The sequence below is a fragment of the Macrotis lagotis genome, chromosome 4, assembly GCF_037893015.1.
Source record: "Macrotis lagotis isolate mMagLag1 chromosome 4, bilby.v1.9.chrom.fasta, whole genome shotgun sequence".
Taxonomy (NCBI): Eukaryota; Metazoa; Chordata; class Mammalia; order Peramelemorphia; family Peramelidae; genus Macrotis; species Macrotis lagotis.
Window position 1 is genome coordinate 48,718,112 of NC_133661.1, and position 17,710 is coordinate 48,735,821.

Below are 17,710 nucleotides of genomic sequence, written 5' to 3' on the forward strand. Positions count from 1 at the left end.
GTGCTATATGAGAAATAGTGAGGAATCCAGTGTAAATGGATCATGTTGTGTGAAGACCAAGTTACAAGACAATAAGACAGATGGAAAGTGCATTTTGACCCAATCAGATCCTAGTTCTGACACTTACTACCTATGTGACCTTGGAACAAATTACTCAATTTCCCTGATCCTCAATTTCCTCATCTATAAAACAAGGGTGGTTGGAGTCATTAGGTTTCATGAGAGTTCTCTTCCAGTATCAGATCAATGATGCAATCATCTATCATTTCCTTCCCAGGAAATGAACTCACCAGTTGATATTGTCTGGGCACCATTAGAAGCAGGTGATGCCCCTTTGAGAGCAGGAACTGTCTTTTGCTTTTCTTTTTATCCTCATCACTTAGTCCTGTGTCTGATGCATAGTAGGTGGTTGGTGAAGTTTATCGAATGACTGATAAGAACTCCCAACCTGAGGCAAGAAATGCTAAACAAAGACCAGAGGTGGGAGGTGAGTACACTAAATTAGCTCCAGAGATGCAATAAGTGGTTTGGGATGAACAGTCTGATGACCAGTATTTCAGATGACCAGTCAACACAGTAACTGGCACATTGAAAGACCTTAGTAAATCCTTGTTGGTTGATCAGATGGGCAGAAACACTTGGGCATTTTCTTCCTTCTTTACTCTGTACTAAACCTATGCTTCAGGTTCTTCTCCTAATCCCCCAAAACTATGGATGGAGTCTACCATTCTGTCTCTTTGCCTTTGCCACTAATACTTACCTAGCCTAGGTGGAAATGTTCTTCCTTGTCCTTCATTCAAGGCAAAGACCAGGATTTTAAAACTAATTTTCAAATTAAGTAAGAGTTTTAAAATATATTAAACTAACCAACCGAGGGGAGAATTTTCCCTGGAGATAATTTTGATCTGTCCATCTAGGCCTAGTTGCATGACTTGAGCAAAATGCCCCTTTCTAGGTTCAGAGATAGGGTTCTTTCCACTCTACCAAGCCCGTCCACATTGGCAAATCCCACTAATTTCTAGGGTCAGCATTTCCCACCAACCAGATCTCATGTGGACTGACGAGTCCTTACTTAGATCTCTTTTTCCCTGTCCCAGAGAGATCCTTCCCCAGTTTATCCCATTCTTCAGTTCCCACTCTGAGCAAGGGCAGAGAGCTGGGACATATTTCCTCTAGGGAGGGAGTGAGGAGAGGGGCTGCTCCAACCTGGTACAAGCTAGCAAAGCTGGGAAGGGAGAAACAAAATGAGGAACTGAAGTGTGGAGGCAGTTTCCCAATTAGGTGGCTGAGGGGGAGGAGGAGGAGGAGGCTAGGATCTGGAGCATGGAGGGGGAGGCCAAGAGCAGGCTATTTTTAGAGATTCCTTGTTGGCTTCCTTAACAAGACTGCTAGAATTCAGAGACAAGAACACTCCAGCTCCAACCAATCAGCAGTGCCAATCAGGGGAAGACACAAAAATAGTCAATTCTACTTAGGATTTGAATCCAGGGCCTCAGGCTGCCCCTGTGGCTTCCTCTTTTTGCCCCCAAGGGGACTAGGGAGCCTAAGTCAAGATCCCATCCCCCAGCAGAGGCCCTGCTACAGTCCTGCAACAGAAAGGCCCCAATAATAGCTACTCATTTACATGCTGCTTAGCATATCATTTGCATGGTATTCATATATCATTGGAATGGAATGAAATCCTGCCCCCAACACACACACACACACACACACACACACACACACACACACACACACACAAACACATATACACCCTCCAAATCCCTACTAAACCTCTAACCTCCCTGCAATTTACCATGGAACACAGGAGCAGCCCTTACAGAAATTCCAAGTCTTTGGGCCCAGGACTCCTATCCCAAGAAAGTTGCTATCTACCTCTTGGAAACACTAATTCTACAGGGGAATAGAAAGGAAATTGAATAGGAATCAAAAAAGTACCACCAACCCTGAGAGCACTAATGGGGGCTATTTCAGGCTCTGTGATATAAGCATGCGGAGTGGGGAAGGATATATGAGGAAATATTGGGGGGGGGGGGTTGGAGGAAACCTTCATGCTTCTTCACATTATGTCAAAAACCTATATGTAAAATTAATCTAGACTTGTATTATGCACCAACCAATCAACCAACCCAGTCCTTCCTTAGTCCAGTTGAGTTGGCTCCAATCTAGAAAAGAAATAGGCTGGGTTTTCTGACAAGACCTCTTCAACAGAATTTTCTTTTCAGTGAATGGGTTGTTGGATCTCTTTTGTGGTTTTCCTGCTATTTCAGGAGCTGGAAGGTGGAGACAACCATACACTGTTCAACCCTTTCTTAAGCAACTCACTCAAATGACCCACCTCCCCTTCCAGTGGCATAGTGGAAAGAACACTGATTCAGGATTAAGAAAAGTGAAGTGGATTTGAATCTGTCTCCTATATCTACTACCTGTGTGACCATGGATAAATCACTTTACCATTCTATATCTCAGTTTCCTCATCTGTAAAAACGAGGGAATTGGACTACATGACCTTAAAAATCCCTTCCATCCATAAATGTATGCTTTTGTATTAAACAACAGAGGGTCAAACCCACAACTCTGTGATGTCCTCTTTGAAGGATTTCCTTCTAAGTTGACATCAAACCATGAATGACTAATCCTTGGGTTCAGTCATTCATCAAGTTCCAAATTCATCTAAATTTGCTATCATCTAATCTATATCTCTTCATCTTTTTTCATAAGAATAACATGAAAGATTTTGTTGAATGTCTTGCTAAAATCTAGGCAAATATTTCCTTGGTCTACCAGTTCAGTAACCTTGTTAAAAAAAGAAATTAGGTAACTCTGGCATGACCTGTTCTTAATGAAACCAGGGTGACTCTTCATGTTCCATTTTCTACTTTTCTACACACTCATTAACCATCCCTTTCATAATCCATTCAAGGCTTTTTCCAAGAATCAAAGTCAAGCTCCCTGATCTACAAAGCCAATTTCCCCCCCTTTTTTATTGTTGGAAAATCAAGACACCACTTGACTTTTTTCCCATCCTATGCCTTCCTTTTTGTTCCAATGATCTTTTAAGATCTTTCAAATAGGAGCAGCTAGGTGGCACAGTGGATAAAGCACCGGCCCTTGGAGTCAGGAGTACCTGGTTCAAATCTGATCTCAGACACTTAATAATGACCTAGCTGTGTGGCCTTGGTCAAGCCGCTTAACCCCATTGCCTTGCAAAAACTAAAAATAAAAGATCTTTCAAATATCACCAAAAACAGCTCAGTAATAACATCTGTTATCTAAAGTTACATTATATTAAAATTGTTCTCGGTGATTAAAGGGTCAGAAATGAAAAAACAATACATTATTGTTAGAGGATCCAGCCTTCATAGTGGGGTGGCATTGCAAGGAGCACGTCAATGGCAGACCAACAAATACAAAAACAGAAGTGATGTTGTTGGATTATGCTAGAGATCAACTGGAAAGAAAGAGGAAATTGATAAAGAAGTTTTGGAAAGAGATTACCAACTACCACAGAATCATGGTGTAGGAGTGATAGGAGTGGAGAAGACTCCAATTGTTTATTTTAGGTGGAATTCTCTCTTTTTCACTCCTCTTTTCTCCTCTGTCTGTCTGTCTGTCTCAACACTCAACATCTTAATAACTAGTAATTTTTTTGACTTTCCTTAATGATAATTTATTTCCTCCTTCAAAGGGTAGAGGAGTCAGCAAGAGGAAATTTTATCTAGACCTAATTATTTCCAAAAAGTAGGGATGAAGTAATGGGATCAGAACCTTGAAAGGAAGAAGATTTATCATCTTAGAACTTTTGAGAGAGGAGAGGAAAGTTAGAAAGAATCTGACATGCCTCCTAGGCTTGGAGAGAGCAAATTTCAAAGAAAGAATTGGAAGGATCTTATGAAACAAAACTTATACAAGAGTAGTGAGTTAAAAAAAAAAGTATAGGAAACTCTCAAGAATAAAATTCTAAAGACACAAAGGGAAACAATTCTAGTGAAGCAGAAAAGGGACATTTGTTTGAAGAGACTGATTTGGATACATAAAGATCTTAGGAACCATCTTAGAGTTTTAATAATATATAGAAAATAAAAGCAAGGACAGGTGACTGAGGGATTATCATAAGAGCAAGGTATAAGAATGACAGATGAATTGCTAAAGCTCTGAATGTGCTGAAGCTTGCACAAAGTATTGGCTTTTTAAAATTTACTTTGGGGAAAAGAGAAAGATCAAAAAAGTGATAGGACCATTCCATAGAGTAGATGAGATGGTGATAACTAACAATGGGAGAAAGCCAAGCTGTTTAACTAATATTTTTCCCATTTTCTCTGCTAAAAGATAAAAGTAAAATGTTGATGTAAATTGAATAATCCAAGGGTGTTCTGGATTAAGGTTGAACTCTTAAGAGTCAATATGAAGATGAAATTTAAAAATGTGTCTTGAATACATTTGCTATTTGCAGAATTTGTCTGGATGCCTGTTTGATAGGCAAGATAAATAAGGAAAAGAGGGTATTTATCTGCTTTAGATGATACTTCCAAAACTTCTTTATCAATTTCCTCTTTCTTTCCAGGTGGTCTCTAGCATAATCCAACAGCAATATCACTTCTGCTTCCAGATTTGTTGATCTACAATGACATGATGGCTGGATCCTCTCACAAGAATGTATTTTCTTTTCTTTATTATCTCTGACCTTTTAATTACCAAGAACAATTTTAATATAATGTAACCTAATAAGCCTCAGCAATCTTATAAGGCTAATTAAGACTCACATATAAATAATGCTACCCATTTAAATATAGGGATAGATAGAGGTATGAGTAAAATGAGTACTAAGCAATGAGTAAAATGAATATAAGCAGTGAGAACTAGAACAGAACTTTCTTCCTAGCTTCAACCCCAAGACCATAATAAATTGAACTTTAATAATAATAATCTTTAAGTGGTTATTTTGATTTAAAATTGTGTACACTATTCTTCATTCATACTTGCATATTGTTAGATGCAGGACTGCTTTTAAAAGTCTGGTCCCGGGGCGGCTAGGCAGCGTAGTGGGGGGCGGCTAGGTGGCATAGTGGGGGGTGACTAGGTGACGTAGTGGATAAAGCACTGGCCTTGGAGTCAGGAGTACCTGGGTTCAAATCCGGTCTAAGACACCTGCTAATTACCTAGCTGTGTGGCCTTGGGCAAGCCACTTAATCCCATTTGCCTTGCAAAATCCTAAAAAAAAAAAGTCTGGTCCCTTCTTTAAAAATGTCCATTAATTAACAGCTCCCAAAGTCGACTTCCAAATGTGTCAAATTATTATTCTGCTTGGTACTTTATTTTTAAATTGCAACAAAAGAACTTTCAATGGCTTTCTATCATTTTCAGTGAAGGTCCACCACAATACAAAGAAAAGGAAAGATGCCTTTAGTTTGAATGGACAGTTACATAAGTAGAAGAGGATGCTAACTACTGAAAATACTAAGTTTTATTCATACTCTAGTGGGAAATAATAACCTTAAAAGGCAAACTTTCTTTGTAGATCGCTATGTCACATTAAGATACAAAAAATCATAAACAAACAGATATTAATGAACATTAGATGTGGTCTTACTGGAAAGTCTTAACTGTACACTAGTCTCTTTTCAAATCAAATTTCAAAATACTTTGTCTCCTAGTTGGTACAGCATTTCTCTAAGGCACTGAAAGCAAAAACAGACCTAAATTCATTCTACAACTGAGCTGAAAAAATGCTTTAGTAGGTTCTTCAGAACAAGTTTTTTTTCAAACCAATATTGGTTTCAAATAACAATTTGAATAATTTTCACAGCTGCAGTCTAATACTTACATAAAAAAAACTTCACAAGATCCAAGCTATGTAGGAATGTGTATGCATTAGGGGACTTTCTACATATCCAGGAGAAAATAAACTATTAAAATGTTAGGTAAAATGAACTTTTGGTTTAAACTAGATCTTAAATGTTAACAAAAATTGTTTACTTGATTCTTCAAAAAAAAAAAAGAAAAGACTGTGAGTAACTCCTGTGTTTAGACTGGATAGTGCAGTAATCCTCAAGTACCAGCACACATTGCTCACTTGACTGGATTTGGATCTTTCTTCAGAGCATATTCTGGATGATTTCCCTCCTCATCTTCTTCTTCCCCTTCCTTATCATCAGTCTCTTCATCTTCATCATAATCATCAATGTCATCTTCAATAGCTTCTCCTATGAAGTATACTACTGATCTCCAGACTATACACACTCACATAAAAAGTGACCAGTTTCCAAATCAATTTCCCCAAAATAGCTTCCACGTCATCATCCAGGTCTTTACTCCCAGGAACTTCAGGAGGAGAAAAGAAGTTGGGAAAAAAAAAGAATTGTAGGAAACTGTTTTTGTCAGAATTCAAAATGGTCCCATATCCCTTGTGTTTCTGTTTCTTCATTATAGTTTTCAAAGTAACATTTCCCCCTTTTTTCTCAATCTACCTGACTCTCCTTGCAACTAATTTTGGGTACAACAAGAAGGGAACAGAGTCATCTGACTCTGACCACATCCAGTGTCTTCATCAATACCTCATTTGTGAGATATTCGTTGGGTTCAAAATGAAATTCTAATGCAACACTAATAGGTTGACCATCATCTGAGAACTTCACTTTAATCTTTCAAGTGTTTAGAATAGATTCATCATGTTCCTAAACCATTTCACTGAGCAAGTCAACATTTCTAAAAACAGTCAGCCAACGTCCAGGAAGTCATTTAGGGTCTTCTCTTTTTTTTTCATCTTTTTTCTCTCTTCTTCAAGCTTAGTCTTCTCTTTCGTTTCCTCTGAAATCTCTTCAGCATTGTCTGGCTTCTATCCACAATCTTCCATTGTAGATACATAAAACTGTTTTCACTTCTCTTATCAAAAAGCTGCTAGTAAAGAATAGTATACTTTCTTTTCAAGAGTATAAACTTCCTCATAAAACCTGACTTCTATCTTGTATCCATTTTACCTGAAGGTTTTTGAGAGCATCCACACATCATTTAACTAATTTTAGCAACTTTTTTAGAAAATCCAGTGGATGTTCCCAATAAAACAGCCAATCTTTTTTTTTTTTTTTTAGGATTTTGCAAGGCAAATGGGGTTAAGTGGCTTGCCCAAGGCCACACAGCTAGGTCATTATTAAGTGTCTGAGCCCAGATTAGAACACAGGTATTCCTGACTCCAGTGCTTTATCCACTACACCACCTAGCTGCCCCTAAAACAGCCAATCTTTCCTGAAGAGGTAAGAGAATCTGAGGTTTCAACATTATCTGAACAAGACAGCTAATGAGCTTTGCTATTTGCATCTTCAGCAGTTTCTTCTTCTATTACTTCAACATCTTCCATGTCCTGGTGGTCGAGTTAAGTTTCTTTTTCTATCATTATCTGCCATGTTGAAAACCTCTGAATACTTGAGATCCACAATTGCTGCAGAGACCAAGTAGCCAGAGCTGCACAGGTTATGATTCAATGGTATGGCGGGAGGACACCTATATCTTCCTAATAAAGTTATTTCTCCACCACTCCCCTTTCATCCAGTTTCTTCTGAATAAGATGTGTCCTTCCCAATATGTATTCCAGTTATGAATCCCACCCCATATCAAGGGTCAGCAAGACCTATGAGATCAAATATACCTTCATGTTTTAGGATTTGTAGTTGAATCTTGCTCATTATCTATATTTTGCATATTTGTGTGTACAGTATAAATAGCTGAAACCATGGGAGTTTTTTTGGTTGTTTTTTTTTAGTCTTTTTTGCAAGGCAATGGGGTTAAGTGGCTTGCCCAAGGCCACACAGCTAGGTAATTATTAAGTGTCTGAGGCCGGATTTGAACTCAGATACTCCTGACTCCAGGGCCAGTGCTCTATCCACTGTGCCACCTAGCCACCCCAACCATGGGGTTTTTGACTGCTTCCTTTATTAGATTTTTTTTGGCTTGGCAATGGGGATAATGACTTATCCAAGGTCACACATTAGGTAATCATTAAGTGTCTGAGGTCAAATTTGATCTCAGGTCCTCCTGACTCCAGGACTGGTACTCTATCCACCACGCCATCTAGCTGCCACCTTTTCTTAGATTTTAATTCCTATAATCTTATAGCCCCCACAAAACAGCTATAAGCCATCTTCTGATAACATAACTGCCCTTTAGTGTCTCAGTTGGTAGATATGTGTAGGTAATTTTCTCCTTCCCTTTCCTTTTCAGCTTAATGATGTTCTGATTAAATTTACAAGACTACAAGCAAATACAATTTTATCAGTCCAATTTAATTGCACTCCAGGAACCCATCATTCCAATATTATAAACAATAGTCCCAAAATTCAATTTCTATTCTTGTTCACATCTCCTTAAACAGTTTCTTGATTCCCAAATCTGTTTTTCTCATCTCTTCTCTTCAATAAATATCAGTGATGGAAAAAAAATGGGTAGAAAGACTACTAGATTTGGAAATAGAGGATATAAGTTTGAAACCCAGCTCTATTGCTTACTATCTATGTGACAGAGAAAATCACTTAAAAATATCTGGCCCTCAGTTTTCTTATTAGTAAAATCAGGTCTATTGGACTAAATGGTCTCCAAGGTCCCTTTCAGTTCTAAATCAATGATCCTCTGAAGCTCTCTGAGCCTCAGTTTCTTCATCTATAAAATGAAGCAATTGGACTAGATGGTTTCTGAGATCTATGAACCTATGCCCTTTGGCCCTAAGGTGTTCAAATTCTTGCCCAATCGTTTCTAGGTGCCTTCAGGCCATATCATCTGTGCCCAAATATATTAGCAGAATTAGATCCAGTTTGATAAGTCTGTCATATCCTGGATCCATGCCCTGGGAAGAAACAAAGCATAGTGAGTTTTTCAAAACTGTATTCCTGGTCAAAGGTTGATTTCTTAATTATTATGAGAGATGGAATGTTGTCTCTAAAGATTTAGAAAGGAATGCTTGTCCTGCCCTCCTCAGACTTTAATCTAAAAAGGAATGTAACCTCCCTTAGATAAGATAGCAGGATATGAGGATGATTCTCTTTGAAGAGATTTTGTGCAACCTAATAGAATGGCATCCAGGGAGTTTTGATGTTTTGTTTATTTTTGCTCATGTATAAATATCCCAGTCTCCCTCAACTCTGGGTGGTCCATCCATGGATTTCATGGTAAATACTAGAGAATAAAACTTCATGTCTGACCTATATTTTCTGATATTTGATTTTTAACCCTATATTATTAAGATTTACAGAAAACAGAGAACATTTCCAGGTCATTATTTAGCTGTCTCAGAAAAGAGATACCAGATTCTCTTTGTGTCTTTGCCCTTTAACTCATGCTGAACAATCTCACTGAACTGTACTTGCATCCATACCTGAAGGACAGGCTTCTACTTCCTCCTTCTCCTCCTCCAAGTGTCCATCACCTTCATTTTGGGGGGGAACCTCACACTTCTCTCTTAGTTCCAAGTTTTCAATGATCCTTCTTCCTCTTCTCCTCTGTGTTCCATTCTTGCATTCTCCAACCTCCTGGAACAGATTAAATATTCCTCTGCTCCTTCATTAGAAACATTCCAACAATTAAAGCCATACACAAGTGGAACGGTAAGTAGGCAGAAAGAGGAGTCATATTTTGTATATGGAAGATGTCAGACACAGGATGTCTAGCTACTTACTGGTCAAGTTATAATGAGGATTCCTTTCTGGGGTATGGACTGAGTTAGATGGCTATAGTGGTCCCTGTTCACTCTAAATTGTGTAATTCTTTTGTGGTGGAAGCGATGGGGGTTTTTCCTTTGAGAGATATTTGACCAGAAAAAGAAGTGGTCCAGTCATTAAGAAAGAACAAGCAATAATGAATGGGTAGTTCATATGTTCCATCATTAATATCCACACAGTGTCAAAGGATCTAGTTCTAGGGGAAAGACTGGCCACCATATTGGATGAACCCTCATGTAGGATTTATCAGAGAACATGGTCAAGAGTCATGTAGGGTAAGAAAACAAAGATGAATTGCAATCTCTATCAATGGATGGAGTGCCCACATTGATGAGATCACAGATTCAATGAAGTAATAATGGCACTTAGCAATTGTGTGGGGAAGCTGCTTAATCTCTCAGGCAGTTTCCTCATCTGTAAAATGAAGATAATAATAGCATCTTCCTCACAAGGCTGTTGTGAAGATTAAATAAAATAACATTTATAAGACATTTTGTAAGTCTTAAAGCAAAATATTAACAGTGTATTCCTGTCAGAAATGTCCTTGAACATGTCCTTCAAACCACTTACTGCATTTAAGTCTTCAACAGTAATACACTGAAGCCGGCTTCCACCTGCCATGAGTCTTTCAAATCTAATTGGTTTTATACAGAGGAGCGATCCTTTGGGTCACTTGCTATTATATTTCTCTTGAGATCATAGCATTTCATAATCCACAGCCAAATACCATCACTGGAAGATCTGGGCATTGAAAAGATGGTTTCTGTTCATTTCCCCCACCCCACTGGGGGAATGCTTAACAAACTGGTACATTAATTTAACAGAAAATTCCTGTCATAAGAAACAATTAATATAAAGCTGAGAAACATGGAAAGAAATGGGGTGAAGTAAGCAGAGCCAAGAAAACAACTTCCATAATGACAATAACCATAGCAATAGAAAGATCAATCAAATAAAACTGAACATTATAACAACAATGACTAAGCTTGTCCTGGAGAAGAATGAGGAAATCCTTCCTTCTTCAAAGAGGTGGGGGACTATGGCAGTTAAGTATGGTATATATTGTCAGACTTGATTGACATGTTGATAAGTGTTACTGAATTTCATTTTTGTCATTTTAATAATAAGTATTATATATTGCCTTAATGTTTACACTTTACAAATATTAAATGAAACTATAATAAATGATAAATTATGTAAATTAAAGTATTTTACAAATAGTTTCTCCTTTGATCCTCAGAACAATAGATGCTATTTTTATCCCCATTTTCCAGATAAGGAAACTGAGACTAAAAGAGATTAAGTAACTTGGACATAGTCACACAGCTAATAAGTGTCTGAGGCTGGATTTTAACTCAGTTCTTCCTAACTCAATTCTAGTGCACCATACATTGTGCCACTTTGCTACCTGAACTTTTTTATTTTTTATTCTTTGATAAGAGATCATTCTATGGTTAGTAAAGGAAGAAACATATTCAAAAATGAAAATAATTTTAAGATAAAAGTATCAATTTTTTTGTTTAAAAAATCAAAAAAAATGAACTTTGGCATATCAATAATTTGAGATCTCTGAAAGCACTATGTGATTTCCCACATCCAGCCCAGTCTCTTACTATTTGATGTTGGCATTGTTGTTTAGTTGTTTTCATTGTATCTGACTCTTCCTTGACCCCATTTTGAGATTTTCTTAGGAAGGCTACTAGAATGATTTATCATGTCTTTCTCCAGCTCATTTTATAGATGAGAAAAATTGACGCAGAGTTCAAGTGACTTATCCACTGTCACACAACTAGGAAATGTCCAGACTGGATTTGAACTCAGGAAGCTGACTCCAAGGCCATCAAATGTATCATCTCTTTGCTATTTATTCAGCTTTGATACCAAGGTAATAATCCATATGCAATACATTCTCTACTCATTGTGTGGGAAGACCCATGATTAGCTAAGATTGATCTCCATAGGAAAGAGGAAGCAAAGTTGTTGAGATAGTGATCCCAATTAAGTTTGAGAGATCCTCACCCCTCCCCACCCAAGACTGACTATCAGGAGGAGTTGTAGAAAAGGGAAGACTTATGCTGGAAAGAACTAGAAGCAAGGTGGATGACTTAGTCTTCAGCAATCTTAGAACTTCATATTCAAAATGAGAAGTCTTTCCTAATATCCCTTCTGGAATGATCTTGCCCACTTGACCTCCTACCACACAACCTATCCACATACACTCTACCTCTGCCTATGGCTTAATAATTGCCTCCTTTGTTTTTCATATTCAAGTATATTATCCTGTCTCCTCTATCAACAAACACTACTCAATGCATTGTTGACTTCAGATTGAGAAAGGGAAAGAAAAAGAAGGCAGCAGAAGCTGTGAAAACAGCAATGGCCTGAAGAGTGTCATGTCCCTGGACTCTGCTTCAGAAGTCCATCAGCTCTCCAATGAAGTAGTTCTCCCACCTACAGGTGATGTGAGAACTTTACCTTCTGCCCCAGGGTCTTCACTTTTTGCTACTTTCTAAATTTTTCTGATCACTGAATCCCAATTGGATTAAAAGTCCATGACTTTCCTGAATTTATTTGGCTGAGAAATTGACTATACTGTCCCATTTGTCCAGGTGCTTCCCTCTGTCCAGAGTTCATGTCCAGAGCCCACTTCCTTCTCTGTTTTTCCTTTGGATGAAACTGGAAGTTAAGTGACTTGGCCAGGCTCACACAGCTAGTAAGTGACTAAGTTCAGATTTGAACTCAGATCCTCCTGACTCCACAGCAGGTGCTCTCTACTCTTGCCCATGTCCTCATCTTCAAAGGTATAGCTATGGGTCTAGAGCTAGAATGCCAAGGTCTACATCTTCTAGCATCAACCCCTTCTTTTTTTACAGATAATGCATCTAAGACCCCAAAGTACAGGTGACTTAACCAAGGTCACACAAGAAGTATTCTTGGACAATCCTCTGACTCCAGAACTAAACCTCTTCCCATTAATACCGCATTGCGCCTCCATCAGCACCTCCATTTTCTAGGCTTTGTGAAGTTGGGCCCTGATCCCAGCAAGACCACAAACTCATTATATGATGAGTTGTTTCATTCTATTTCCCTAGTAAATCCTAGTAAATTCTAGAATTTATTTACAATGGAAGAGAAAAATATTCAAACTCAAGCATAATGCAATGGGGTCAGATAATAATTCAAACAAAACAAATCTGAAATGAGGCTCTCACATTCAGTGACCCTCAAATCCTGAAGCTTTCCAATTCAGCTACACCCCCCCAGTTTGTTCCTCTCTAGAGCTAGGGGGGGTCTTAGTTTTTTTGTGGCAGTTCTTTGTGCCCTTTTGTTAGTCTAGAGAAATCCTTCTCAGAATAATGTTTATTATCTCCATTAATTTTTTTATTATTAATATTTTATTTTTCTAATGACATGTCAATATAGTTTTCAACATTTATTATTGTAGGATTTTGAGTTCCAAATTTTTCTTCCTCCCTCCCTCTCTTCCTTCCCACCTCCGAAAGACAGCAAGCAATCTGATCTAGACAATACATGTACAATCATGTCAAACATATCTCCATTTTAGTCATGTTGTGAACGAAAAATCAGAACAAAAGGGAAAAACTACAGGAAAGAAAAAACAAGCCAAAAAAGATTTTTTAAAAGTAAAACTAGTGTACTTTGATCTGCATTCATAGTTCTTTCTGAATGTGGATTTTTCTGCATTCATAATGGAAGGAAATGCTAAATTTCAGTTAGAGTCAAAGAATGAGAAGCACCTAACTATGTGCTAAATGCTGGGTTAGTAAAAAATAAAAACCATTTTTATTTCCCATCCAAGTTAATGAACTCCTCTGAAATTGATCAATAAACTCATGAGGGGCAGAGGAAATCTATCAAGCCCAGGCTGGAATCCCCTTCTCTAGACTATGGTTCAATGGAAAGAACTTCAGATATGTAATCAAAGGATCTGATTTCAAATCTGCATTCTGCCACTTATCACTCATTCAACCTTAAGCAAGTCATTGACATCTCTGAACCTAAGATTCTTCATCTCTAAAATGAGAAATTAGGTAAAATGACCTTTCCTTTGAGGGCCTGATCCATAAAAGGACTCTCTAAGGTCTCTTCCCATTCTAATTCAATAATCCTATCAATACCATCTTCCCCATACCTGATCATTTGAAAGAGCGTGTCTTATTCTAACATATTCAAAGAGCAGCATTGAGTAACCAGAATGTGTCTACAAAAAGGTCAACCAGAAAACTGTCATCGAGAGAACAGCTGAAGAAATGGGTATGCTGAAGTGATAGAAGAAACTTAGGAGGGCCGTGATTTCTATCATCAAAGAATGGCAAAGTTGTCTATGGAAGAGAATGTTGGTCTGTCCTCTGTAGCCATAAAGAACAGAACTCCTAGGAGACATTTCAGTTAAAGAAACATTTCCTAACAATTAAAACCATTCAACGATAGAATAGATCATTTTGGGAGAGAGTGAGTTCCCTGTTAGTATAAGTGTTCAAGAGCCTGGGCAGGAGATATTTAGATCTGGGAAAAATGATCTGCAGGATATGGAACACCTTGCCTGGGACTCCTTTTTTTTTCCTGGAGGGAGGTAATATCATTGATCCAAATCCCTGCCACTCATCAACATGGTCCAAACAATTCTAGAGGTAGTCTTAGTAGGGTCTGAGAGTCTAACTAGCAGTAAGCGTGAGATGGAGGGTTCTTACTCCTACATCTTACAGAGAGTTCCCAAGGCTCTGACACAGAGTGCCCTGGGATGAGCAATGACTTACCTAAGGTCATAAAATTATAGGATCGTAGATCTAGGGAGCTCAGAGACCATTATACAGATGAGAAAATGAGTCCTGTGGTGGTGATTTGCTCGATGTTATGCTCAGAGGAAACATCAAAGATGTAATTTGAATCCAGGATCACCATCTCCAGAACCAGTGCTCTATCCATCATATAATGAGTTTGTGGTTTTGCTGGGATTAGGGCCCAACTTCACAAAGCCTGGTCTTTCTCTTTCTCTTCCACAGGCTCCTCAAAGCCTCCTCACTGACCCCAAGAATGTGTTTGAAGTTTTTCTTTCTCCAAGTTCACCAAAACCAAAAGAAACATTTGTTTTTTACTTTCTGTGGGTGAAATCTGCCTGCTTTTTTTTCACTGTCCCATCTGGGCAGTGAATGGTTTTTATTTTGTCTTGTTTTTTCCCCCACAAAAACCCAACCATAGTGACAACTCCTGGCCAGTTCCCTCCTCCATCACTCTTTATTCAGAAAAAAATCCTGGGTGTGACTTCTGTCTCCAAGATTTATATACAGTCTTGCATATTGGTCAGTAGTCCACAATGACCCCAGATCCAGGTATCATTTCATCTTTCTTTCTCAGACAACTATAAATAGTAAAACAAAAATAAAGCAAAGAACAGCCCCTGCCCTTCCTTCAGGGTCCAACTCAGGGGCCACCATGTCCATGGAGCCTCTTGCCACTTCCTTCCGCCCCAGCCCAAAGTATTTTCTCCCTCCAAATTTCTCCTGGTAGTTTGCCAGAATCTAGTCTTTATGGATAAAGAAAGTGCTGGCCTTGTATATAAGAAGATTTGGTTTCAAATCCTGCCCCCATAGTATGCTCTTTAATTCAAATGCTTTGAGAAATTTTAGATTCTGTTATCACCTGACCAGCTTCACATCATCATTTGAGGAAGCTGTCCTCTCTGTCTTTGACCAAGTCACTGGTAAAAATATTGGATGAAACAAGACTTGGGACAGAGTCCTGTGATGAGCCACTAAAAGCCCCCCTCTAGTTGGTCCTGGTCCTATAGCAGAGTCATAATTGGCTTTTCATGCTTGAGGGGAGGGAAAGGTGGCATTGACTTTGATCCAAGGGACCGCTTCCCACCTCATCTTGGTATCTGTGATGCCTTTCTCTCCATCCTTAAGGATGGGTAGAATTAAATACTGGACAAGGATTATTTCCTTTTTTTTCCCCTTTCTACCTTCAGTGCCTAATTTATTTGAGACACAATGGCAGCTTAATCAATATTTTCAATTATTTGGTTGAGTCCCACAGCCAAGCTCCTGACCCCAAGGAGTCTCTGGACTTCATGTGCCCTCTCTTTCAAGGCAGTTCACTTTTTTCCCAAGCCAGGCTGAGGTTCACTCAAATGGAATGTGGAAAGATGAACACTACCCACTTCCAATAATATCTTAGTTCCAAAGCCCCAGCTCATCTGCATAGGTAGACAGCTGGCATTTAGGAGACTGCTTCCCAGGCTTCCTGGGAACTACAACAAAGCTACTGGGGCCATATCCAGGAAGATCAGCACCTCACCATTTCCTGACTATTCCTTTTCCTGGGTCCATTTCATTCAGAACCTAACATGTCCTTGCCCTCTTCTCTGAGTAGAATAACATTAAATTGGGAAAGTGCCCTCCCAGTTCCTGACAGCACCCTGGGGCAAAATATCTGTTGACTTGTTCTAGTTACGTTTCTGACCTGTATGTAGTACTATCCTTCACAGGTTGCCATAGTTGCCTCAGTTTCCTCATCTATAAAAATGAGCCAGGGAAGGAAATGGCAAACCACTTCGGTATCTTTAATGAAAATGTTCACTATTAGAGGCAGATGATGAGATAAATAGCATTCTGGATTTAGATGCTTCTATGGTCAGTTCTGAGACTGCCACCTCCCATTGCCTCATTGTCATTAATACATCATTGCAGCTGATTCAATTAGATGAGTGAAAAGATTAAAGAGCATGTTCCTGGGATTTTGTTTCCCATAATGTTTGGAGGAAAGAAAACATCCCTCATTGGGAAAGACTACCTGGACCACATCCCCACACGAGCTGTGATGGTGGCACCAGGAGAGATCTCTGATGAGGAGTGATTCATGATCGGCAGGAGAAGCAACCTATCCTTCACACTGAGTGAGAACAGGCAAGCCATGTTACTTTTTTACCTTTGACTCAAATACACAAAATTTCCCAGAGGCCACAGTTCCTCTTAGCTCTTTCCATTAATACTAACAACAAGATTTTTGCCTCAATGGAGAACTGTTCATTTCTTTATTTCATTCTTATACCATCCCTGTCAGATACCAATCCCCTTTTGACAGTTGAGAAAATAAGGTCCAGGAGGTGAAGGGACATATCCAATATGACTCAGTTAATATCAGAACATAGATCTAAAACTCAGGTCTCCTGACCTTTGGGCTCCAGGGAAGTTGACCAAAATCAAGAAAGATCTCTAGGAGTAGGTCCTGGCAGAAGACCCCTGATCTCGAAGTAGCCCCCCAACCCCTCAGGGATTCTGTTGACAGTCAATGACCAGACACAGGTAAATAAATAGCTTGTTTATTAGTAATATGTTACATTATTAAAGTGCATCAAGAGGAGACATAGCAGACCCAAGGTTGCTAAATTCCCGGGCCTGGGCCCAAGGGGCACAGAGGAAGAAGGTTGCCTGGGCTTACTACTGAAATGACAGACCAAGGGCATGGAAAGCCCCTGCCCCAAATCCCTGGGGAGAGGGGGCTCTAGCCTTCACAGCCCCAGGGAGAGCTCCTTCTGGGATTCACAGTTTATCCTAAGTTATAATATGACCTGAGCTGAAGGCATGAATCCGGATGGAAGCACAGCCCTTGGGGAAGGGACAACAGAGGGGATTGGAATGGGATGCCCCCCCTTTCTCACCCCCAACCCTCAACTCCAAAGGCCAACAGAGGCCTTGGCCCTCATGTTCCATGAGGACCATGAAATGAACACCATGAAATTTGGACCAATTATATTCCTTCATTCTTGTCCCACCCCCCACCCCCCCAACCTATTCCCCCAATAATTCTCTCAACTCTCAAGTCTTGGGGGATATTTCCCATGACTGCCATTCTGGGGGACTACAGAGCTGTTTGGAATGGTCTCTCCCGTCAGGCCTGGGGCTCACTAGGGCTAGGGACTGTCTCCCCCATCAAATCAATAGCCTTGTTGGTCCCATCTTCCTTAGCCTAGACCTGACCTCAGC

At 39.3% G+C, this 17,710-nt stretch overlaps 1 long non-coding RNA gene and 1 pseudogene across 2 annotated transcripts; both read right to left on the minus strand.

Moving 5' to 3' along the window:
- Window positions 1-382: 382 nt before the first annotated feature.
- Window positions 383-9,906, minus strand: LOC141520827 (uncharacterized). Of its 2 annotated transcripts, none has more exons than XR_012477750.1 (3): window positions 9,662-9,906; window positions 9,362-9,515; window positions 383-463 (listed from the first exon to the last, which is right to left on the minus strand). It is a non-coding gene; the product is annotated as an uncharacterized LOC141520827 (long non-coding RNA). The 2 variants fall into 2 exon arrangements; XR_012477749.1 differs by having other exon boundaries at window positions 9,362-9,543.
- On the minus strand, window positions 6,070-7,390 carry LOC141520445 (nucleosome assembly protein 1-like 1 pseudogene; annotated as a pseudogene).
- Window positions 9,907-17,710: the final 7,804 nt, after the last annotated feature.